We start from the raw sequence: 26,154 nt of genomic DNA on the forward strand, positions 1-26,154 counted from the left end.
CTACAGGCGTTGGCGGTTAACCCACTTGGTAGCAGTCTGCACCACACAGATTCACGTGGTAGCTGTGGCTGAGCAGTCAGACTTCTCTCAAGAAAAGTTGAGCAGTATGTGGAGTATACAAAATAGGGCAATTCTTCACAGCAAGACAAGCAAACACGCAACGAGGCTTAGTGTAAAGATATTACAGTATTTATTTATAATGAAACATCTATGGAAAACACTAAGGCAAATCACGGCAAACAAATCAAACACAATTACTCTACGAAGTAGAAACGATCAATCCCCCTAGCAATATCGACAACTCTAGGTTCTACCGGTACCACTTATTTTCAGACAGAGGTGTATACCTCAACCTAGATGACACTCGAATATTAGTTAGGACGGGAGAGAAAAAGATAGGCAGGTTGTGAAATCAACACAGTTCAATCCTAGCGGATAAAATGCAAGGCAGGAAGGCAAGAAGCACAATAGATTGTAAAGTTTAGATGCCAGGCCCACTCGGAGAGAGGCAAGGCGCGATGTCCCAAAAAGTCTCTAGTGGAGATGCATTCAAGTCTTTATAGCAAATTGTTATCGGTAGATCGAACCAGTTCAGAACAAAGAATGAGAAAAGCTTGGAGGCGACCCAACGGAACGGAGAGGATTAAGACACCTCACTCGAACCGATCGAAAGGGAAGCCAGGCGGACACGGTACCTTGTTGTGGAGGGCAGCTCCGGCGGGGGCAGTTGTTCCTGGTGGTGGATGCACGTCGGGTCTTTGCCAAGAGTAGAGATGATCTCGTCGTCGAAGAAAATGAAGTCCGGTGCACCACCAGGGAAGAGACCAGCCGCGGAGTGCTCCGTCACAAGGCACCCCCTTTTGGTCGCGGTTCAGGGGTAGTGGCTATCCGGTTGCCGGGGTGCGCTGCACGGGCAATTCGACCACTGCGTCCTGAGGTGAATAAAAAGCAAAGGGGACTGGTTGTTCCCACCAGTCAGGGGAAGAGACTCTCCGGCAGGGAGATCTCCTCTGTCGTCGGGAAGTGGTGAGTCGGTTGTGCAGGGCTCCACCGGAGGTGTCGTCGTGCAGGTCGGCTCAGCGTTACCCTCGTCGGTTTCTTAGGTCCTGTGGCGACTTCTGAAGATCCAGTCCCAAAAGCCCTGATTTTATGCAGAAAACCCCCATTCATTCAGCCTAGCTGTCAATCAACACATGCTAAGTGGTGAGCGGGAAGGCTCACCACTTGGGCCAATCACTCCAGAGTGCGACCGGAGTTGGCAAGGCAACTCGGTCCAGGGTGCCTAAACCCCCTCCCACACCCCTGTGGTAACCCAGACAGAATGGCACCACTTTTGGAGGGTCTCCGTACAGAGCCCGCCAAAAGTGGAACAAAGGTCTCGACCTTTGGTTTAGGAGTCACAGAGACGAACACAGACGCCATTTTACAAACCGAGTTCTGGCAGAAAATACCATCCGATAAACCTATTTACGATAAGTAGATCGGTGGCACGTTAGAGATTAACGAGAAAAAGTATCAATCTCCAACAATGGGACGAATCCCATAGGGTTATGTTCGGGGACGAACATAACAAGTAGTTTCCACTGCCACCAGCCAAAACTCAACGAGGGGGGACGGGACAGTGCCCCCTCGAGTAACAGATCCAGGAGTAATCGAATTACCCCTACTAGTACGTCCACAATAAGATGGTTTGTACTAGTTCTGTTAGTAAATTTAGGTCTAGTAAAGCCAATGGTGACTTTACATGCCCGGGGAGACAGTAGTCAGTCCCCGGGTATGGAGTCTATGGTGGAGGATCCGCTAGGATGCCCCCGTGTTACGGCACGTAGGGTGCGGTGTAACACACATAGGAAAACATATGAGACCCTATGGAGTAAAAGACCCCATAGCCCATAGAACACATTGACATTTGAAGGAATTACACACCTACATGTCCAAGAGTGGGAGAAAAGAGTCTCACTCTTGGCAGGATGGAAAAAAACAAACTCCCGAAATCCAGCAAAGCTGCTGGGGACTCACTAGGTTAGGAAATTCAGCCTAAACAGAGAATTCTCCCTAACACTCGCCCCCCCAGACTAAGGGACAGGAGGATTTAATCCACTCCTGGATGAATCTCATACCTCTAGTCAATGACATACATCCTAGAGAGACCATCAGCATTTTGGTGGTGACATCCTGATCTGTGCTCAATGGTGAAATCAAACCCTTGCAGGCAGATCGACCATCTCAGTAGTTTTGGGTTTTCCCCTTTCATTTGCATTAACCATCTCAAGGGTTGGTGGTCAGTCTGAATGACAAAAGTAGAACCATACAAGTACAGCCTAAACTTCTTCAGCGCCCACACGATAGCAAAGCACTCTCTTTCGATTGTTGCCCACCTTGTTTCAGGATCCTTCAGCTTGCGGCTGATGAAGCAAACGGGGTGCTCCCTACCTTTCCCATCCAGTTGACTGAGTACGGCACCTATTCCTACATTTGAAGCATCTGTCTGCACAATGAAGTGTTGGCGGTAATCAGGAGCTCTGAGTACTGGGGCTTGGCAAAGAGCCTTTTTCAGGTTTTCAAAAGCCTGATTGCACTCCTCGTTCCATTTACCCTTTTTAGGAAATTTGGGCGAGGAGATGACATTCAGTGGAGAGTGGAGAAGCTATGGTCCCATAGTTCTCTATGAAATTCCTGTAATACCCGGCGAGGCCTAGGAAGGCTCTCACCTGGGTTTGAGTAGTCGGTGTTGTCCAATTTTGCACAGCTTCAATTTTACTGAGCAAAGGCCTTATTTCTCCACCGCCTACCTCATGCCCAAGATAGACTACCTTACTCTGTCCAATTTGGCATTTACTCGCCTTTATGGTCAGATTGGCTCGTCCAAGAGCCTGCAAAACATCTCTCAGGTGGGTTACATTTTCTTCCCAGGAATTGCTGAACACTGCGATGTCATCCAAGTATGCCATGCAGAAGTCCTCCATCCCATTTAGAACCTGGTTTACCATCCGTTGAAACGTAGCAGGTGCATTCTTCAGTCCGAAAGGCATTGGGCCTCATTCCGAGTATGGCGGTAAGGGATAGCGGCCACCGGTAACGAGACCGGTGGCGGTATTCCCTTACCGCCATACTCCGAGTTCCCTCTGCGCCCTCGCCCTTAACGCCTGCTTTGAGCAGGTGTTAAAGTCGAGGGCGCAAAGGGGCCTGCAAGCCAATAACGGTGACCGTAATGAACGGTCACCGTTATTTGCATCTTCCCCATTCCCATTGAGCCCTATGGGGGCTCATTTGGGAATGGGGAAGAGCCTTGGTGAATGGGGAATCACCGCCCTGCCAACCTTGGAATGGGGCGGTGATTCCGCCATCCACCAAGGCGCTGCCGGTCCGGGTACGGCGTCAACCAAGGCGTTAATAGCGCCATTGGTTAGCGCCGTACTCGGAATGAGGCCCATTACCTTAAACTGGTATAAGCCAACGGGGGTAGAAAATGCAGTTTTCTCCTTGCCATGGTCTGTCAGGGCTATTTGCCAATAGCCTGACGTCAAGTCAAATGTGCTGAGGAACTTGGCGGCGCCAAGTTTATCCACCAACTCATCTGTTCTTGGCAAAGGGTGGGCATCAGTCTTGGTGACTGCATTAAGAGCTCTATAATCCACGCAGAATCTAAGCTTGTTAGATCCGGCCTTTGGTACTAACACAACTGGGCTAGACCATGGACTAGTAGAGGGCTCTATTACCCCGAGATCGAGCATCTTGCTGACCTCACCTTTGATGTGGGTTTGTACGTTTTCTGACATGCGGTATCCTCTGCTTTTGACTGGCAGACAGTCACCAGTGAGTATGTCGTGCTGGCCCCTTGGGTCAAGCCTGGTGAAAGCGAGAACAGAGAGGCAAACTGATTCAACATAGATTTGCACTCTTCTTGTTGCTCGGGTGTGAGATTGGAGGAGAGATTCACTCCTTCAATTTTTTCATCTAAAGGTAAGCCTCTTAGGAGATCCGGAAGAGCTTCACTCTCTTCTTCTTCCTCGGATGACGCTAGAAGCAACGCTCCTACATCAGGTCGCGAGACATACGCTTTAAGTCGGTTGGTGTGAAAGACTGTCGGAGCCTCCTTGGGATTGCCCAAGTCCACCAGATAGTTAACCTCCCCGAGTTTACCCACTACTCGGAAGGGTCCCATCCACTTATCTTGCAAGGCCCTCTGCCTTTTTGGGATCATAACGAGAACGAGCTGGTCTTGAGCGAACTCAACCATGTTAGCCTTTTGATCGTGCCAGTGCTTGACCAATGCTTGTCCAGCTTTCAAGTTATCGCTTGCTTCTGTCATCATGTGCGACATTCTCCTCCGGAGACCTATCACGTAGTCAGTCACTCTGACTGGCTTGGGGGAAGGATCACTCTCCAACCCCTCCTTAATCAGGGCCAATGGACCTCTGACGGGATGACCATAGAGTAGTTTGAAGGGAGAGTAACCTACTCCCTCCTGAGGGACTTCTCTATAAGCAAAGAGAAGGCATGGCAGTAGAAGGTCCCACTTACGCTTAAGGGGTTCCTCTAAAGCACCTATCATGCTCTTCATGGTTCGGTTGAATCGTTCTACCAACCCATTGGTTTGTGGGTGGTAAGCTGTTGAGAACTTGTAAGTAACTCCACAGGTTTTCCACATGGCTTTCATGTAGTGGGACATAAAGTTTGACCCCCTGTCAGAGATTACTTCCTTAGGAAACCCGACCCTAGTAAAAATACCAAGGAGGGCCTTAGCCACAGCCGGAGCTGTAACAGTCCTCATAGGAATTGCCTCAGGATACCTAGTAGCATGGTCTACTACAACAAGTATAAACCTGTTGCCTGAGGAGGTTGGAGGATCAAGGGGACCAACGATGTCAATCCCTACTCTCTCAAATGGGACTCCCACAACTGGGAGAGGCACTAAAGGTGCCACATTCTTGGAGCCAACCTTACCAGAGATCTGGCAGGTATGGCAGCTCCTGCAGTGTTTTTCTACTTCGGCCCCCATCTTTGGCCAATAGAAGTAGAGAGAGAGCCTTTCCTTAGTCTTCTTGAAACTCAAGTGACCAGCCAAAGGAATCTTGTGGGCTAACTGCAAGAACTGTGGTCTGTTCTCTTGGGGTACTACAAGTCGTTTGTAGTCTCCAGGTGCAGACTCGGTCGGTTCACTGTAGAAGAGGCCATCTTCCCAGTGCAACCTGTATTTCCCAGGCTCTTTCCCTTCAGCCTGAGCTTCTGCCTGGTGGCGAAGACCTTCCAGAGTTGGACATTCTCTCTGTCCCTTACTGAAGTCTGCCCTGCTGGGTCCACCTTCTGCCAGTAAAGACTGCAGCTCAGGATGGTCAACAGGATCCAGATCTCCAATGAGTTCCTGGCCTTCCATTAGCTCTTCCTCAGAGCCTAATTCTACCACACAGGGTTGTACCTCCCTCTCAGCCTCGGCTGGAGGTAGAGTTACAGGTGTAACTTTGGACAACCGCGGGGAAGTCCGTGTTGGCTGCACTGGAATGCGGGCTGCTGCGGTCGGAGTAGAAGCCTTAGGTTTCCCTTTTGCTTCTGATGTCTTGGAGACAGCGGCCGACAATTCCAGTGGAGCAGGAGTGATTTCTTTCTTCATCATCTCCCCGAGAGTACCGCGCATGGTCCTCTCTCTTGCAGGTCTGGTTAGCTCCTGTAACCGTTTACTAGGCGGTCTGGGAGTATGCGATACAACTCCGAGAGTTTTCAAATCGTTACCCAACAGTACGCGTCCTGGTACCTCACTCTGTATGCTGACAGGTATCTTCACAGTCATGTTGTTACACTGGATGAGAACTGGTAATTGGGGAAGCATCTGCACAGGCCCTCCAGCTAACTTGGTGAGGCGTTTGGGTGCCTTAGCAACATCCTCGGCCTGAAAAAACGATTTATCCACCACAGTTTTGCTGGCCCGAGTGTCCCTAATGGCAGGAGTCTCCTGACCATTCACCTGGACACTGTCCTTATAATACTCTTTAGTATTATCGGGGATAGAATTATAGACATCTAAATTCTGTTGTTCCCACAACCCCAGAGATACTAAAGAAACGCTGGCTGAGACTCCAATGGGTTCGTCAGCTAGCAGTAGAAAGTTTCCACTTGCCATTTGGACTTCCTCCTCTGGAGCGAAGGCTAAGGAGACAAGCTGGACCCCTGAAGGTTTACCCTTACATCTGGGATCTCCTTTCACGTGGTCAGTCGAGCCACAAACAAAGCATTTACCGAATGCATTCTGGAATGGTGGCTTGTTCTGACCTCCTTCCGGTTTGGCACCAGAAGACACACTATTCTGCTGTGGTTTTCCCGGTGGCTTACCCTTCTGGTTTTGTTTGGGGCCCTCTTTGGAATGGGAGTTATTAGAATTCTCTTTTGAGTCTTTTTTAGGCTGTTTTCCCTCATCCTTTTTCTGAGTTGCCCCAGAATCCTTATGAGTAGCCCTGTTGGCAACCCACAAGTCAGCAGCCTTAGCTAGCTCCCTGGAATCCAATTCCTTCGAATCAGCCAAGTGCTGTCTGAGCTCAGGAGAACAGGCATCATAAATAAACTCCAACATAAAAAGATTTCTCATACCCTCATAAGTGTTCACTTTGTAACCTTTAATCCATCCCTCTAAGTTTTTCAACCCTTCACTCACCCAGGTAGCCCAAGGGGTACCATCATGCTTTTTGAGGGTTCTAAACCTCTTAAGATACTGGGAAGGGGTCTTCCCGAATCTAGCTATTAAAGCTAGTTTCACACTTTCGTAATCCGTCTTATCCGCCTCCCCCAACTCCATTACCACATCAGTCGCAACAGGAGGGAGCCTAGAGAACAACCAGGGGAGCAAAGCATTCCCGGTGATGCCCTGGAGCCCATGATTGTATTCAAACAGTTTCAACCAATCCAACACATCCAATCTCGGTTCATACATACCCACTAATTCCTTCGGCATCCGGGGTCTTTTGGGACTGGAGCTCCTAGAGGAACCAGAGGAGAGAGAAGAATTTTCCATAGACAACTTTTTCATCTCTAACTCGTGATTAAGTTCTATTTCTCTGAGTCTTAACTCAGCTTGCTTCTGCTCAGCCTGGGCATTCATCCGTCTGAACTCGAGCTCTTGGTTTCGTTCAGATTGAGCCAAGACCGTTTATATTCTAGTTCGAGCTTCATTTTTTCAAGTTCAAAATAAGCAGGGTTACTTGTGGGGCCTGGTATGGGCCCTGTAGGCACAGCTGGTAAGGCAGGTAGAGGAGCAGGGGAGACAGTTTCGTTAGCCTCTCCATCCTCGTCAGCCTCTTCATCGCTATCATCAGAATTACGATTCAGATCAACACCATCACTGTTATCTACAGTCGCTGGAGAGATTGGTTCCTCTGAACCAGTACCCAGACTTTGGTTCGCCAGCAATCTCTCGATTAGTTCTAACTTCTTGCCTCTTACAGGAAGATTCTCTTGCCTACAGAGAGCTCGCAGACTCTTAGTATTTTCACTTGACAAAGACTCTTGACTGTAAGTTTCCATCGTAGACATGTTTTTTGAAAGTTGCTTTTTGTGCAAAGTTTTGTGGTTAGTTATCCTACAGTGTCGAAAAGCACTCTAAACTGTATACTCGATATAAATCCCACCGCTGCCACCAGTGTTAGGCACAAACCTGTGCAGTTCCCTCTGGGACCACTGCAAAAGTTTTAGGACTACAGGCGTTGGCAGTGAACCCACTTGGTAGCAGTCTGCACCACACAGATTCACGTGGTAGCTGTGGCTGAGCAGTCAGACTTCTCTCAAGAAAAGTTGAGCAGTATGTGGAGTATACAAAATAGGGCAATTCTTCACAGTAAGACAAGCAAACACGCAACGAGGCTTAGTGTAAAGATATTACAGTATTTATTTATAATGAAACATCTATGGAAAACACTAAGGCAAATCACGGCAAACAAATCAAACACAATTACTCTACGAAGTAGAAACGATTAATCCCCCTAGCAATATCGACAACTCTAGGTTCTACCGGTACCACTTATTTTCAGACAGAGGTGTATACCTCAACCTAGATGACACTCGAATATTAGTTAGGACGGGAGAGAAAAAGATAGGCAGGTTATGAAATCAACACAGTTCAATCCTAGCGGATAAAATGCAAGGCAGGAAGGCAAGAATCACAATAGATCGTAAAGTTCAGAGGCCAGGCCCACTCGGAGAGAGGCAAGGCGCGATGTCCCAAAAAGTCTCTAGTGGAGATGCATTCAAGTCTTTATAGCAAATTGTTATCAGTAGATCGAACCAGTTCAGAACAAAGAATGAGAAACGCTTGGAGGCGACCCAACGGAACGGAGAGGATTAAGACACCTCACTCGAACCGATCGAAAGGGAAGCCAGGTGGACACGGTACCTTGTTGTGGAGGGCAGCTCCGACGGGGGCAGCTGTTCCTGGTTGTGGATGCACGTCGGGTCTTTGCCAAGAGTAGAGATGATCTCGTCGTCGAAGAAAATGAAGTCCGGTGCACCACCAGGGAAGAGACCAGCTGTGGAGTGCTCCGTCACAAGGCACCCCCTTTTGGTCACAGTTCAGGGGTAGTGGCTATCCGGTTGCCGGGGTGCGCTGCACGGGCAATTCGACCACTGCGTCCTGAGGCGAATAAAAAGCAAAGGGGACTGGTTGTTCCCACCAGTCAGGGGAAGAGACTCTCCAATAGGGAGATCTCCTCTGTCGTCGGGAAGTGGTGAGTCGGTTCCGCAGGGCTCCACCGGAGGTGTCGTCGTGCAGGTCGGCTCAGCGTTACCCTCGTCGGATTCTTAGGTCCTGTGGCGACTTCTGAATATCCAGTCCCAAAAGCCCCGCTTTTATGCAGAAAACCCCCATTCATTCAGCCTAGCTGTCAATCAACACATGCTAAGTGGTGAGCGGGAAGGCTCACCACTTGGGCCAATCACTCCAGAGTGCGACCGGAGTTGGCAAGGCAACTCGGTCCAGGGTGCCTAAACCCCCTCCCACACCCCTGTGGTAACCCAGACAGAATGGCACCACTTTTGGAGGGTCTCTGTACAGAGCCCGCCAAAAGTGGAACAAAGGGCTCGACCTTTGGTTTAGGAGTCACAGAGACGAACACAGACGCCGTTTTACAAACCGAGTTCTGGCAGAAAATACCATCCGATAAACCTATTTACGATAAGTAGATCGGTGGCACGTTAGAGATTAACGAGAAAAAGTATCAATCTCCAACAATGGGACGAATTCCATAGGGTTATGTTCGGGGACAAACATAACAAGTAGTTTCCACTGCCACCAGCCAAAACTCGACGAGGGGGGACGGGACAGTGCCCCCTCGAGTAACAGATCCAAGAGTAATCGAATTACCCCTACTAGTACGTCCACAATAAGATGGTTTGTACTAGTTCTGTTAGTAAATTTAGGTCTAGTAAAGCCAATGGTGACTTTACATGCCCGGGGAGACAGTAGTCAGTCCCCGGGTATGGAGTCTATGGTGGAGGATCCGCTAGGACGCCCCCATGTTACGGCACGTAGGGTGCGGTGTAACACACATAGGAAAACATATGAGACCCTATGGAGTAAAAGACCCCATAGCCCATAGAACACATTGACATTTGAAGGAATTACACACCTACATGTCCAAGAGTGGGAGAAAAGAGTCTCACTCTTGGCAGGATGGAAAAAAACAAACTCCTGAAATCCAGCAAAGCTGCTGGGGGACTCGCTAGGTTAGGATATTCAGCCTAAACACAGAATTCTCCCTAACACCATGGAGCAATGGTCTTTGCATTTATTTTTCTCTCTCGGATTGATTTTATTTTTAATGTGACTTTGGACAACATTTTTTTGAATTTGGATTTGTAGTTTTAATTTTTTTTGACGGACATGCAGCTTATCTTTTTTTCATTGCCATTGTAGTTTGTTTCATTTCATTTGCATTCCATTTTTTTTAATACAATTTTGTTTTCATACTTCACTGTGTGGTATCATCTCATTGGTTTCATGCATGTCATGTTGGGTGTTTTCCCATTCAATTGCAACCATTGTGTGTGACGGACATGGGTTCATTTGCTTTATGAACATTGGGGGTGTAACATGTAATTTCCATTTCCATGTGGGTGAATGGGTTACTTGGTAGGGCCTTTTGGCTGTGGAGGCTGACCATAACGCACATGATTGGGGATTGTGAGGACCTGGGTGCAGGGGGCCATGAGTGGGGGCCTGGTGGAGGGTGCCCCTGGATGCTGGAGGGTGGGGTGCAGGGGGACATGAGTGGGGGCCTGGTGGAGGGTGCCCCTGGATGCTGGGGGGTGATGGGAGACATGAGTTGGACATGAGTGGGGGCCTGGTGGAGGGTGCCCCTGGATGCTGGGGGGTGGGGGTGCATGGGGCCATGAGTGGGGGCCTGGTGGAGGGTGCCCCTGGATGCTGGGGGGTGGGGGTGCAGGGGGACATGAGTGGGGGCCTGGTGGAGGGTGCCCCTGGATGCTGGGGGGTGGGGGTGCAGGGGGACATGAGTGGGGGCCTGGTGGAGGGTGCCCCTGGATGCTGGGGGGTGGGGGTGCAGGGGGCCATGAGTGGGGGCCTGGTGGAGGGTGCCCCTGGATGCTGGGGGGTGGGGGTGCAGGGGGACATGAGTGGGGGCCTGGTGGAGGGTGCCCCTGGATGCTGGGGGGTGGGGGTGATGGGAGACATGAGTGGGGGCCTGGTGGAGGGTGCCCCTGGATTCTGGGGGGTGGGGGTGGTGGGGGACATGAGTGGGGGCCTGGTGGTGCTGCCCCTGCACTGCTAGGGGGTGGGGGTGGTGGTAGACATGAGTGGGGGCCTGGTGGAGGCTGCCCCTGCACTGCTGGGGGGTGGGGGTGATAGGGGACATGAGTTGGACATGAGTGGGGGCCTGGTGGAGGGTGCCCTGCACTGCTGGGGGATGGGGGCGGTGGGAGACATGAGTGGGGGCCTGGTGGAGGGTGCCCCTGGATGCTGGGGGGTGGGGGTGCAGGGGGACATGAGTTGGACATGAGTGGGGGCCTGGTGGAGGGTGCCCTGCACTGCTGGGGGTGGGGGTGATGGGAGACATGAGTGGGGGCCTGGTGGAGGGTGCCCTGCAATGCTGGGGGGTGGGGGTGATGGGCGACATGAGTGGGGGCCTGGTGGAGGGTGCCCCAGGATGCTGGGGGGTGGGGGTGCAGGGGGCCATGAGTGGGGGCCTGGTGGAGGGTGCCCCTGGATGCTGGGGGGTGGGGGTGCAGGGGGACATGAGTTGGACATGAGTGGGGGCCTGGTGGAGGGTGCCCTGCACTGCTGGGGGTTGGGGGTGATGGGAGACATGAGTGGGGGCCTGGTGGAGGGTGCCCTGCAATGCTGGGGGTGATGGGAGACATGAGTGGGGGCCTGGTGGAGGTTGCCCCTGGATGCTGGGGGGTGGCGGAGTGGGAGACATGAGTGGGGGCCTGGTGGAGGGTGCCCCTGGATGCTGGGGGGTGGGGGTGGTGGGAGACATGAGTGGGGGCCTGGTGGAGGCTGCCCCTGCACTGCTGGGGGGTGGGGGTGATAGGGGACATGAGTGGGGGCCTGGTGGTGCTGCCCCTGCACTGCTAGGGGGTGGGGGTGGTGGTAGACATGAGTGGGTGCCTGGTGGAGCCTGCCCCTGCACTGCTGGGGGGTGTGGGTGATAGGGGACATGAGTTGGACATGAGTGGGGGCCTGGTGGAGGGTGCCCCTGGATGCTGCGGGGTGGGGGCGCGAAGGACATGAGTTGGACATGAGTGGGGGCCTGGTGGAGGGTGCCCTGCACTGCTGGGGGGTGGGGGTGATGGGAGACATGAGTGGGGGCCTGGTGGAGGGTGCCCTGCAAATCTGGGGGGTGGGGGTGATGGGAGACATGAGTGGGGGCCTGGTGGAGGGTGCCCCTGGATGCTGGGGGGTGGGGTTGCAGGTGGCCATGAGTGGGGGCCTGGTGGAGGGTGCCCCTGGATGCTGGGGGGTGGGGGTGCAGGGGGACATGAGTTGGATATGAGTGGGGGCCTGATGGAGGGTGCCCTGCACTGCTGGGGGGTGGGGGTGATGGGAGACATGAGTGGGGGCCTGGTGGAGGGTGCCCTGCAATGCTGGGGGGTGGGGGTGATGGGAGACATGAGTGGGGGCCTGGTGGAGGGTGCCCCTGGATGCTAGGGTGTGGGGGGGTGGGAGACATGAGTGGGGGCCTGGTGGAGGGTGCCCCTGGATGCTGGGGGGTGGGGGTGGTGGGAGACATGAGTGGGGGCCTGGTGGAGGCTGCCCCTGCACTGATGGGGGGTGGGGGTGATAGGGGACATGAGTGGGGGCCTGGTGGTGCTGCCCCTGCACTGCTAGGGGGTGGGGGTGGTGGTAGACATGAGTGGGGGCCTGGTGGAGGCTTCCCCTGCACTGCTGGGGGGTGGGGGTGATAGGGGACATGAGTTGGACATGAGTGGGGGCCTGGTGGAGGGTGCCCTGCACTGCTGGGGGGTGGGGGTGGTGGGAGACATGAGTGAGAGCCTGGTGGAGGGTGCCCCTGGATGCTGGGGGGTGGGGGTGCAGGGGGACAGGAGTTGGACATGAGTGGGGGCCTGGTGGAGGGTGCCCTGCACTGCTGGGGGGTGGGGGTGATGGGAGACATGAGTTTGGGGTCTGGTGGAGGGTGCCCTGCAATGCTGGGGGGTGGGGTGATGGGAGACATGAGTGGGGGCCTGGTGGAGGGTGCCCCTGGATGCTGGGGGGTGGGGGTGCAGGGGGCCATGAGTGGGGGCCTGGTGGAGGGTGCCCCTGGATGCTGGGGGGTGGGGGTGCAGGGGGACATGAGTTGGACATGAGTGGGGGCCTGGTGGAGGGTGCCCTGCACTGCTGAGGGGTGGGGGTGATGGGAGACATGAGTGGGGGCCTGGTGGAGGGTGCCCTGCAATGCTGGGGGGTGGGGGTGATGGGAGACATGAGTGGGGGCATGGTGGAGGGTGCCCCTGGATGCTGGGGGGTGGGGGTGCAGGGGGCCATGAGTGGGAGCCTGGTGGAGGGTGCCCCTGGATGCTGGGGGTTGGGGGTGCAGGGGGACATGAGTGGGGGCCTGGTGGAGGGTGCCCCTGGATGCTGGGGGGTGGGGGTGATGGGAGACATGAGTTGGCCATGAGTGGGGGCCTGGTGGAGGGTGCCCCTGGATGCTGGGGGGTGGGGGTGCAGGGGGCCATGAGTGGGGGCCTGGTGGAGGGTGCCCCTGGATGCAGGGGGGTGGGGTGCAGGGGGACATGAGTTGGACATGAGTGGGGGCCTGGTGGAGGGTGCCCTGCACTGCTGGGGGGTGGGGGTGATGGGAGACATGAGTGGGGGCCTGGTGGAGGGTGCCCTGCAATGCTGGGGGGTGGGGGTGATGGGAGACATGAGTGGGGGCCTGGTGGAGGGTGCCCCTGGATGCTGGGGGGTGGGGGGGTGGGAGACATAAGTGGGGGCCTGGTGGAGGGTGCCCCTGGATGCTGGGGGTGGGGGTGGTGGGAGACATGAGTGGGGGCCTGGTGGAGGCTGCCCCTGCACTGCTGGGGGGTGGGGTGATAGGGGACATGAGTGGGGGCCTGGTGGTGCTGCCCCTGCACTGCTAGGGGGTGGGGGTGGTGGTAGACATGAGTGGGGGCCTGGTGGAGGCTGCCCCTGCACTGCTGGGGGGTGGGGGTGATAGGGGACATGAGTTGGACATGAGTGGGGGCCTGGTGGAGGGTGCCCTGCACTGCTGGGGGTTGGGGGTGGTGGGAGACATGAGTGGGGGTCTGGTGGAGGGTGCCCCTGGAAGCTGGGGTGTGGGGGTGCAGGGGGACATGAGTTGGACATGAGTGGGGGCCTGGTGGAGGGTGCCCTGCACTGCTGGGGGGTGGGGGTGATGGGAGACATGAGTGGGGGCCTGGTGGAGGGTGCCCTGCAATGCTGGTGGGTGGGGGTGATGGGAGACATGAGTGGGGGCCTGGTGGAGGGTGCCCCTGGATGCTGGGGGGTGGGGGTGCAGGGGGCCATGAGTGGGGGCCTGGTGGAGGTTGCCCCTGGATGCTGGGGGGTGGGGGTGCAGGGGGACATGAGTTGGACATGAGTGGGGGCCTGGTGGAGGGTGCCCTGCACTGCTGGGGGGTGGGGGTGATGGGAGACATGAGTGGTGGCCTGGTGGAGGGTGCCCTGCAATACTGGGGGGTGGGGGTGATGGGAGACATGAGTGGGGTCCTGGTGGAGGGTGCCCCTGGATGCTGGGGGGTGGGGGTGCAGGGGGCCATGAGTGGGGGCCTGGTGGAGGGTGCCCCTGGATGCTGGGGGGTGTGAGTGCAGGGGGACATGAGTGGGGGCCTGGTGGAGGGTGCCCCTGGATGCTGGGGGGTGGGGGTGATGGGAGACATGAGTCGGCCATGAGTGGGGGCCTGGTGGAGGGTGCCCCTGGATGCTGGGGGGTGGGGGTGCAGGGGGCCATGAGTGGGGGCCTGATGGAGGGTGCCCCTGGATGCTGGGGGGTGGGGGTGCAGGGGGACATGAGTGGGGGCCTGGTGGAGGGTGCCCCTGGATGCTGGGGGGAGGGGTGCAGGGGGCCATGAGTGGGGGCCTGGTGGAGGGTGCCCCTGGATGCTGGGGGGTGGGGGTGCAGGGGGCCATGAGTGGGGGCCTGGTGGAGGGTGCCCCTGGATGCTGGGGGGTGGGGGTGCAGGGGGCCATGAGTGGGGGCCTGGTGGAGGGTGCCCCTGGATGCTGGGGGGTGGGGGTGCAGGGGGACATGAGTGGGGGCCTGGTGGAGGGTGCCCCTGGATGCTGGGGGGTGGGGGTGATGGGAGACATGAGTGGGGGCCTGGTGGAGGGTGCCCCTGGATGCTGGGGGTGGGGGTGGTGGGAAACATGAGTGGGGGCCTGGTGGAGGCTGCCCCTGCACTGCTGGGGGGTGGGGGTGCTAGGGGACATGAGTGGGGGCCTGGTGGTGCTGCCCCTGCACTGCTAGGGGGTGGGGGTGGTGGTAGACATGAGTGGGGGCCTGGTGGAGGCTGCCCCTGCACTGCTGGGGGGTGGGGGTGATAGGGGACATGAGTTGGACATGAGTGGGGGCCTGGTGGAGGGTGCCCTGCACTGCTGTGGGGTGGGGGTGGTGGGAGACATGAGTGGGGGCCTGGTGGAGGGTGCCCCTGGATGCTGGGGGGGTGGGGGTGCAGGGGGACATGAGTTGGACATGTGTGGGGGCCTGGTGGAGGGTGCCCTGCACTGCTGGGGGGTGGGGGTGATGGGAGACATGAGTGGGGGCCTGGTGGAGGGTGCCCTGCAATGCTGGGGGGTGGGGGTGATGGGAGACATGAGTGGGGGCCTGGTGGAGGGTGCCCCTGGATGGTGGGTGCAGGGGGCCATGAGTGGGGGCCTGGTGGAGGGTGCCCCTGGATGCTGGGGGGTGGGGGTGCAGGGGGACATGAGTTGGACATGAGTGGGGGCCTGGTGGAGGGTGCCCTGCACTGCTGGGGGGTGGGGGTGATGGGAGACATGAGTGGGGGCCTGGTGGAGGGTGCCCTGCAATGCTGGGGGGTGGGGGTGATGGGAGACATGAGTGGGGGCCTGGTGGAGGGTGCCCCTGGATGCTGGGGGGTTGGGGTGCAGGGGGCCATGAGTGGGGGCCTGGTGGAGGGTGCCCCTGGATGCTGGGGGGTGGGGGTGCAGGGGGACATGAGTGGGGGCCTGGTGGAGGGTGCCCCTGGATGCTGGGGGGTGGGGGTGATGGGAGACATGAGTTGGCCATGAGTGGGGGCCTGGTGGAGGGTGCCCCTGGATGCTGGGGGGTGGGGGTGCAGGGGGACATGAGTGGGGGCCTGGTGGAGGGTGCCCCTGGATGCTGGGGGGTGGGGGTACAGGGGGCCATGAGTGGGGGCCTGGTGGAGGGTGCCCCTGGATGCTGGGGGGTGGGGGTGCAGGGGGCCATGAGTGGGGCCTGGTGGATGGTGCCCTGGATGCTGGGGGGTGGGGGTGCAGGGGGCCATGAGTGGGGGCCTGGTGGAGGGTGCCCCTGGATGCTGGGGGGTGGGGTGCAGGGGGACATGAGTGGGGGCCTGGTGGAGGGTGCCCCTGGATGCTGGGGGGTGGGGGTGATGGGAGACATGAGTTGGACATGAGTGGGGGCCTGGTGGAGGCTGCCCCTGCACTGCTGGGGGGTGGGGGTGATAGGGGACATGAGTGGGGGCCTGGTGGAGGCTGCCCCCGGTGGCTGGGGGGTGGGGGTGCTGGGAGACATGAGTGGGGGCCTGGTGGAGGCTGCCCCTGCACTGCTGGGGGGTGGGGGTGATAGGGGACATGAGTGGGGGCCTGGTGGTGCTGCCCCTGCACTGCTAGGGGGTGGGGGTGGTGGTAGACATGAGTGGGGGCCTGATGGAGGCTGCCCCTGCACTGCTGGGGGGTGGGGGTGATAGGGGACATGTGTGGGGGCCTGGTGGAGGGTGCCCCACAGTGCTGGGGGGTGGGGGTGCTGGGTGACATGAGCAGGTGTGCAGGGTAGTCCCCTGTGGTGTCGGCTGCCTGCAGGGGCCGTGGAGGGTGTACAGGGAATACCTGGGAGCACACAGCCAAATCGCTTGTAGAATTTCCCACGTACCCCTGAAATACACGTATCCAGCCAAATCGCGTGTGGAAATTCCCGCGCACCTACCCGGCCAAATCGCGTGTGGGACTTCCCGCACACCCCTGAAATCCACATACCCTGCCAAATCGCGTGTGAAACTTCCCGCGCACCCCCCCTGAGATCCACGTACCCAGCCAAGTCGCGTCTGGAAATTCCCACACGTACCCGGCCAAATCGCGTGTGGAACTTCCCGCGCACCCCTGAAATCCACGTACCCTGCCAAATCGCGTGTGAGACTTGCCGCGCACCCCTGAGATCCACGTACCCAGCCAAATCGCGTGTGGAAATTCCCGCGCACGTACCCGGCCAAATCGCGTGTGGAACTTCCTGCGCACCCCTGAAATCCACGTACCCTGCCAAATCGCGTGTGAAACTTCCCGCGCACCCCTGAGATCCACGTACCCAGCCAAGTCGCGTGTGGAAATTCCCACGCACGTACCCGGCCAAATCGCGTGTGGAACTTCCTGCGCACCCCTGAAATCCACGTACCCTGCCAATCACGTGTGAAACTTCCCGCGCACCCCTGAGATCCACGTACCCAGCCAAGTCGCGTGTGGAAATTCCTGTGCACGTACCCGGTCAAATCGCGTGTGGAACTTTTTGCACCCCTGAAATCCACGTACCCTGCCAAATCGCGTGTGAGACTTCCCGCGCACCCCTGAGATCCACGTATCCAGCCAAATCGTGTGTGGAAATTCCCGCGCACGTACCCGGCCAAATCGCGTGTGGAACTTCCCGCGCACCCCTGAAATCCACGTACCCTGCCAAATCGCGTGTGAAACTTCCCGCGCACCCCGGAATACACGCACACGTTATTTTTCAGTCAGCGGGTGTCCGTGTTTGTGGGTACCCCTTTGCACGTCATTTGTCCTGGAGGGCCACAGTATAGGACATTCATCATAGCTGTATATAGGTGCTATTTGTTGGCCACCCTTTGGCGCACATTTATTACAGGCGCAGAGACGCTACCGCCTGCTTTCTTGTGGCGGTCGTGTTTGTGCCTGTGCGCTGGTTTGACCCTATTCGATTCCATGAATACGTGTTGTAGGCGAGCGTGTGGGCGTTCCGCGCACTTGCACCCTGTACTTCCCCCGTGACGCCCACATTTTGGCAAGTTGTTCCCCATTCCGAGTGTTACGCCCCGTGTTCCGCCTACTTTTTTTGTGTGCGCCGCGCTATGTGCGATTTTCGCTGTGGCCTGTGCGATTTTTGCTGTGACCTGGCGCACGCCGTTAGATGACCTGTGCGCCAACGTGCGCTGCGCACTTTTTTTAGCGCACATCCGAGGGTTTTCTCGCGCACGGCCTTCCATGAATCGATGTGCGCTGCTTTTCGTGCGAGTTTCGCACTTGCACTGCGATTTTCGCTATTCCACTGCGAATCGCACATTTTTGGCCACTTGCGCCGCGCTAATTATTCCATGAATCGGCCTGTATATGTGTTGTCAGGATTGTTTGCTGCATTTCTGTGAAGTACTAACATTTGCACAAAGGGTCTGTACTGTGTAAGTAAATGTTGTCAACAATTAGTGGTACTTGAAATAGAATATTCATTGCTACATTTGCATAGCAACTTACACCGACTATATTTGAGAATTTAAATGGTCCAGGTAGTTCTGTATCTAACTGCTTTTTTTGGAGTTTGTCTTCCTTCTTTAAAGAAGTACCTGGTTTACTTTCTCTAATTGATTCTTTTTTGTTTGTGGTACTTGATGAAGTATTAGTTTCTTTTACTCTCTTTGGAGGATTTGCAGTGACGTCCTGTTGCATTTGTTTGATTTAGTTTTCTTTTACAACGTTTTAGTTTTTGTGGAACAGAATATGTGTTTAGATGGGGAGTGTATAGTGAGCGAAGTCTATTATATTCTAAAATGCAAGGAATATCAGCGTTTACTTTACTTGCATCAAAGTTGATTAGAAATAGACCATCAAGTGTACGTAAGCGTGATAGTGCTACGTAGCTCATGCCTTCTTTAAAGACTGTGTTACCAATATCTATCTTTGCTTTGTCTAGGGTAAGACCTTGTGATTCATGAATCGTGACTGCGTATGCAAGAGTTAGAGAAAATTGTTCTCTGCGTACATACATATCTTTGAAGACAAGGAATCTAGCTGTTGAGCGTCCTATCCGTTTTACTTCTGAAAGTTTGTCAAAGAGTATATTGACAAACTGAATTTTGTTGTCACGTGGGTATGTTTGAAAGCCAACAACTGTACCCAGTGCTCCATTAACTAGTCCTTGGTTCACGTCAAGGTTATGTTTAAGCATTACTCTGCAATTTAAGGATAATTTTAACATCTTTTCTAAGCCTGCTGTGTTTGAGATTGATTTTTCTAAATTATTTAGTCTTGTGGTGGCTTGGTCACACATGGGTAGTGTCATACCATGTACATCTAGTTTGTCTGTGGCGCTAATTTCCATTATTGGTTGCATTTCTTTACTTAACATTATTTCATTGAATTTGAGACAGCTTGCAAGAGTTGGCATTAAGGCCATACAATTGACATTTTTGTGGGCTAATTGATCCATAACATCTGTAGCACATGCATTATCGCCATAAAGTGCATTAATGTGCCGGGTTTTCAATGTTGCTTCTGCTTCTTTAGAAAGTATACCAACTCTCAAACTTTTTAAAATGTTGGCATAAATTAGATCTGCAGATTGGCACATGTTTTCTGTTAATTCTCTGTATTGGAAATGTTGCCAAAGGTTGACATTTCCAATGCTGCCAACAGTTTTACGGCAGAGTTTGTGCCCTAATGTTTTAAAAATAGGTTCACCTTTTACTGGTGTTAATTGAAGCAGATCTCCAAAAACAATAATGTGTTTTCCTGCAAAGAGCCCTTCATAGTCTGTTTTGAGTAGTTCTTGTAATCTGAGGTGAATCAAAGCTAACATCAGGTTGGAGACCATGCTCACTTCATCTATTAGTAGCATTTTCATTTGTTTCAATACTCTGCGTAATTCCATTGCAGCTTCTGCAGAAAGTTTGTAATAGTCTAATTTGTTCTGGTGTTCTACTGGTAATAGTAGTAATCAGTGTACTGTAACACCACCTATGTTGTAGGCAGCTAAACCTGTGGGGGCAGTGACAACAGCTGACAGTTTGTTGTTTGTCAATTGTTGAAGGAACTTACTAATAATTTTGATTAGGAATGTTTTGCCAGAACCAGCTTCACCACTGACGTACAGTAGTATAGGTTTATAATTATGGCAGGAACCTTCTTTATTTTCATGTTTTACACCATGTGCAATTTGTTTTGTTACTTCTTGAAAAATGCTACTTTGCTCATTGTTTAGTTTTGATTGTAGTATAGTTAAGTCTTCCTTATCTTCATACTGACACATGGTGTTTTCTACTTCTATCATAGCTAATTCTGCCTCATTTGTTATTGGTGGTTCTCCCAGTGGTTCTTGGCTTCCTGTTACCGAAGGTTGACTACTGTCAGGAGTATCCTTATCTAGTTGGGCTTGGAGTTCTTCTTCATGTTGCTGTTCATTGTGCAACATTGTTTTGTTCTGTGTAAAGTTTACATCAGTTATAGTGCTTTCATTTGCTTTGAAAGCACCCTCATATGAGTCATAGTTATCTAGTAATTGTTCTTCTTTTCTCCATGGTTTGAAGAGTTGTAGCAGGGACATGTAATATACTTCTTTATGTTGAGGAGTCTTCAATGACAATTTGATATGATTAATTAAATTTGGTTTAGTGAGTTTAACTAAGCTGCCTTCACAGTCTGTCACTCTATATTTACCTTTTTTTTCATCAGGTTTCATATTATTTTTGTATGTGTAGTTTTGGGCTATTTGGTATAGACACATGTTTTCCAAAGTATTACTTCTGTTTGGGTAGTATGTGTCCAATAAATTGTTTTTTAAAATATCCTGGCCGTTGGGATCATGTTTGGCTATTGTTTCTATATCTTCATATGATTTTAGAACTCTTTTTCTAGATTTAGCTGGACCAAGACTGAGCCATACTATATTTTCAGATTTACCATACAATGAAGTACCAGTCAAACGATCAGCTGCTTCATAAGATCCACATTCTCTATGGGTGAGCATTTTTATGCCCAAACTGTATAATTTCTGAGATACTGTTTTATCTGATGACAGGTCATTCCAGAGGTCTTGGAGCTCTGTCTTTTCTGCTTTAGTTACGTATGCTGTGACATATCGTGCAACTGCAGTAGAATTGTCTGCAATGTACTGCACATCTATGTTTGCATTCCATAAGTGGGCAATGATTGCATTATAATCATTGATATATTTTTCTTCTTCTTTTCTTTTTATGTAATATGTTTTTTTAGGTGACTTACCTTTAACACTATGTCTAACTGAAGACATGAGGTTGTTTACTTGACCTGTATTTGTAACTGGTCTAGGGAAACCAAATCGGCATTTGGTGTAGTATTTGCCTTTGTTTTTGTATTTGCGACGACAATATTTTCCACATTTGTGTCTTTGAAATTGTAAAATTTGTGCATGAAGATCACTATTTGTGGCTTCTGATGGAATTTCACAAGTGACATATTTTTCAATAAACTGTAAAACAGTGGCATCACTGTCTTGACCAAATTTAGGAGCATCTTTAATCCATAAAAGCATGTGGATATGTGGTGCTCTTCTGGTTTGGTATTCTTTTCTCCAAAAGAAGTGTTGCACTTCTCCAAGGGGAGGAACAGTTTTATTACAAATAAAATGTAGCATAGCAATGAAGCGATGGTGAAAATATCTTGAAACATTAACAGGATCCAAAGAACAAAGTTCTCCAGGTGTTAGAATATCTGTTTGTTTTGTTTTTATTTGATATGCGTAGGAAATCATGTAAATCTTCCCATGCATATTCTGCACAACTTAATGTAACAAACCAAGTGGGTGGGCCAAGGTTTCTGATCATACAACGTACATCTCCATGACGTCGAAACCAGTACTCTTTAGTACCACGCATATTTGCTAATAGATTTGTAATATTTGATCGTAAAACCTCATCCTTTCGTTGCACTTTCTCTAATAATTGTGTAGCTGTCATATTTTGAAAGCGTGATCCTGATTTTAATATGTGTGCAACTCCGTAACATAAAGTTGCTAGTTCACTTTCAAAGAGTAAGTGGAATATGTATTCCACATTTTGTCTAAATCTGGGATATTCAGAATACATCCGTAATGAGCGGTATTCTGAAGCTGATATTTGAATAGGTCTATCATCATACCTTCCTCCTTTGCCAGTAGGAAAGAGTAGAGGAAAAGCACGTGCTTCTATACTTTTTTCCCATATACTGATTGGCGATCCTTTTGTTTGACGCATTTGGTAAGTTTCCAGTTGTCAAGACTTGATGGTCGTGTAGGCGATGATACCTCTGTCCCCAAGTTCCACTCGAACAAACAGTAATTATATTGTCCGAGCAGCCATTGAGACCACAGGTGTTGAATGTCGTCAACCAGAACCAGGAAATGCCGGAAGATGTTTCCCCTGACCACTGTAAGGCAAACACGTGGGTTAGATAAAAATTACACCCTGTGCACAATCCTAAATGTTTAACTATAAGGAGCTTACCCTGAGTGGTTGTCTGGAATGTGATGTAGGTGTCTGTCTTGAGGGCCGACAGGGTTGACGACAAGGTTGAAGCCTGGCAAACGTTTGATGGACGGAATCAACACCTGATGCGGATCCTGGTACTGTGAGGCAAACAAAGTACGTGATGCAAAGAGTTCAAACCAAAGGATAATCCAATTGCAGTCCAGGAGAAAAGCCAAGGTCGGGTCCAGGGGGAGCAGTTCAAGACAAGGTACCAAACAAGGGAAATCCAAGAGGCAGTCCGTGGGAATAGCCGAGGTCAAAAACCAGGAAGAAGCAGATCCATGCGAGATACAAGAGCAGCGTCCGTAGTCCAACCAAGATCAGCTGTGAAGCGTGGATGGAAGTTTGCGCGTCACTTTTGAATGCTCGCTCCAGTAATCACGTGACTCACCCACGTGAAAGGCGTACACGCGATTGGACGCCTGGAGGAAGAACGTCCAAGCGTCGGCAGCGGAGACGCGGAATGCTTATGGCGCGTCTCCACGGCAACCGCCAATGCAGGAATGGAGAGCGATGCATACCCCAGCGTTGCAGAGTTCGGCCAGCCCCCTGTCGGCAAACCTGAAGGCGAGAGTGTGCAATGGTGCGTGTGATGCCTTGTGGTGTACAAAGATTCTGCCGGGATGCAATAGGGGGGCTTGTGGATGTGGATGGGGGCGTGACACCAGTACATCTTGTAGGGTGTCATTACAGTGCAAAGGATGAATTGTATAATGGTCTAAAGTATTTGATATTGTAACAGGATCTAGTAGCTCAAATTAACCAGCTTCTTGTGTTTCTTGAATTATTTCAGTTGTATCTTTCAAGTTTTCTTCAATATTAATTTCTTTGTAATATTCATTATTCTCTTTAAGATATTGGAAGGCTTGTCTAACTTTATATAAATCTACCAGCTGTTGCCTTATTTTTTTGTCTTTTGTAGGTACTCCATTTACTAATATAATTAAAGATTGCTGCATTGGACGTTGCACTCCTAGAGTATACACATTTTCTTTTAGATTTAATGGTAAATAAACTACTTTCCTTGAATGCCTTTTACCAATTCAGAGGGAGGTAATTTTGCTGTTTTTGGTTGAAGGCGTATTATTGCTTGAAATGGGTGTACTGTTTGAATTATGATGCTCTCATATAAATTAAGTTGTTGTAGAGGTTTTGGTACTGGGTATAATTCCAAATTATTTGTGATAGAACGTGAAGGAGTTTGGTTGTTGTCAAGTTTTGTAGTGCAATAACTGCAAAGTATTAAGGGCTCAGTTATTTCATATTTGTTTTCTGCTACAAGGTAGAGAGCTAATTCAAACCATTTAGAATCTTCATTGTCTTCTATTTTGTATGATAGGTCCACAGTTTTTGTGATACTTTTATAAAAAATTCTACGGCAACATACACATACATGGTTTGGTACTTCAGCGGATGTACTTTTAAATTTTAGTATTTCTTTTTTGTATGTGTTTAGCAAAAGGTTGCCATGTGTAGAATTGTTGATTAATTGGTTTAAAGCTATTTCATTCTGTAAATGGCTTTTACTTCCAAAATATTTTTTCTGGATATAGTGAATTTCTTCAAGTAGGTCTTTTGCTGTACCATGTAGAGGGATGTTATTTAACTTTGCTAGTGCTAAAGCAGGACTTTTAGCATAGTACAGTTTATAGACTAGATTTCTTATAGTTGAATGATGTGTTGATATCCTTTTGATATCATGGAAAGTGGTTTTACAAGTAGGTCCTGTAATGCAGGCCAATGAATGTCCTTGTAGTCCTGTGTACTTGCGCACTGGACAGGTATCTATATTTTGCAGTAATTTAATTTTGATTTTGTCTTTGCTTTTTACATATTTATTGAGGAATTGGCGTAAAGATTTGAAACATTGTTTGGGAATGTTACACATTGACGTGCATGGCCATTTGTACAGTAGACGTTCTGATTCAGTTGAATGGAGGGGTAATTCTAAGTTTTCAGGGCATATTTTTGTGAGGAGTGTTTCTTGTTCCATTATGGTATTATTCACTTTTTCATAACCTCGACCACTGCTATTTATGGCAATTGTATTTGTTTGCTTTTGTTTGTACGCTTCTTCATTAAAATATGGTTCTGTGCTCGTAGTGTGATTCCATTCACCTCCGCAGATACTTAAGAAGTACTTTCTGTTGACATTTCGCTTATTGAGAAGTCTTTTTTGTAATTTAGTTATTAGTTTTGTTAGTGGTTTCATTTTGTTTAACAGTAAAATAAATACATTTCTTTTGAGAAGAATTGCACTGTCCATCAATGCTTCTAAGATTAATTTCCTACGATAGGTTTTAAGCTTTGAACCTGATTTCTCTCCTGTTTTTATAAGATTTTGAAAGACTTTTTGACGGTATATTTTGGCTAAAATACTTTTCTTGGTATGCTTACTTTGCACTATATTAAAATTTGAAGAAGTAGTTTTATCTGTACCGATAGCTGATTATCTGTTAATTGTTTTTTGGTTTGTTTTACATTTTGATAGAGGAAGCGAAGTTGTTGTACTTGAAACTTCTTGTGTTTCACTAAATGATTGTATTAGCTGTTTTGTTTCAACTTTTTTTACAAATTCTGCTAGAGATGGATGCTTATGTTGGACACCTTTATTTTCATTTGCTCTACTTTTGAGTTGCTTTCTACGGACTTGACTTTTGGTAGGCATTCTTTAGGGTCTGTTGAAAAAAATAAAGAAGATATGGGTTGGGGTGTTCTGGAATGTATGTGTGCTGTGTGCATGAGTGTTTGAGTAAGATGATAAAGATGTATGTAATGGTGTGTGATTGTGCATTGGGAACTAAAACTAGTAGGGATAGGTATTCTTGAATTTATGTGTTACTAAACTGGGGTTCAGATGACAAGAAAAAAAGTAAGCTAGTGGTGTGGAAAAGTACAAATAGTAAATCTAATGTATACAATTAAAACAGTTGTTTGTTCTATAATATGAACATTGTAGTGGTTCAGTTGGGTAATTTGTGTGTCCAAAAATAGAAATTTGTGGGCCATTCTGGCTGTAAATCGCTGTTTAAGACATTTTAATTTAGATATTGATTTTTTTAAATGAAATCCTCAGTGCCTTCTGTAAAACCATTAAACTAATTTATTTACATAAGATACATTGCATCAGTTCAGTACATATGATATGTTCTTAATGAACAAATTGTATTGAATGACTAACTGTAGCAAAAAAAAATATCTTTACTATGTCTTGTGAAATTTATAATATATTAGTGAATACCACTATTTCTGTAAGTAAACTGTTCTAGGTAATAGCGCCTCAATGTCATGTCTAATTTAAAGTAATTAAGTAAATAAATAAATAAAAACAAAAAATATGAAATTGTATAAGTATTTTTATAAAGGTTTAAACATAGATTGTGTTTGCATGCAATTTTGTTTGAATATATGTAGTCTATATATTTCATTTAAAAAATGTTAGTTTAACATGATTTGAGTGTGTGTGTATAAAGAAAGTAAATAGTATAAAGGTTTATAAGTGATAGTTGATTTTAGGAAATTGAAAAAAGTACAGTAAATTCATTTTACAGATTTTACAAGGTAAAAGTTTGTTTGAAAATGTGTTCATCTACTATACAGAAAATATGCATACCTGAAGTTTGTGTTCATGCATATGGATATGCATGGAGCTGCAAGTAGAAATCTTGTACAGTATTTCTGGTAGATGGTGCTTGCCAATGATATGACACTTGTACTCAGAGAGATTCAGAGTACATTTGCAGTGCTGATCTATGATGATGCAGTTAGATGCAGAGGTCTTGAATGTGATTGGTGCATGGTCATGTGATTTTTGAGGTACATCCAATGAGGGAATGGCAGAGAGAGTGTAGTGGAAATGGTAGAAGGGCTGTTCATGTTACGATATGTCCGCGGACATGGCGGTAGTTCGCAGACATCGGGAGTTACATCCGGGGATTTTTGGGTTCAGAAGTCATGCAAAGGAGAATAAGCACT

This window comes from Ambystoma mexicanum, chromosome 2p (assembly GCF_040938575.1).
Source record: "Ambystoma mexicanum isolate Mex_15411 chromosome 2p, UKY_AmexF1_1, whole genome shotgun sequence".
NCBI lineage: Eukaryota > Metazoa > Chordata > Amphibia > Caudata > Ambystomatidae > Ambystoma > Ambystoma mexicanum.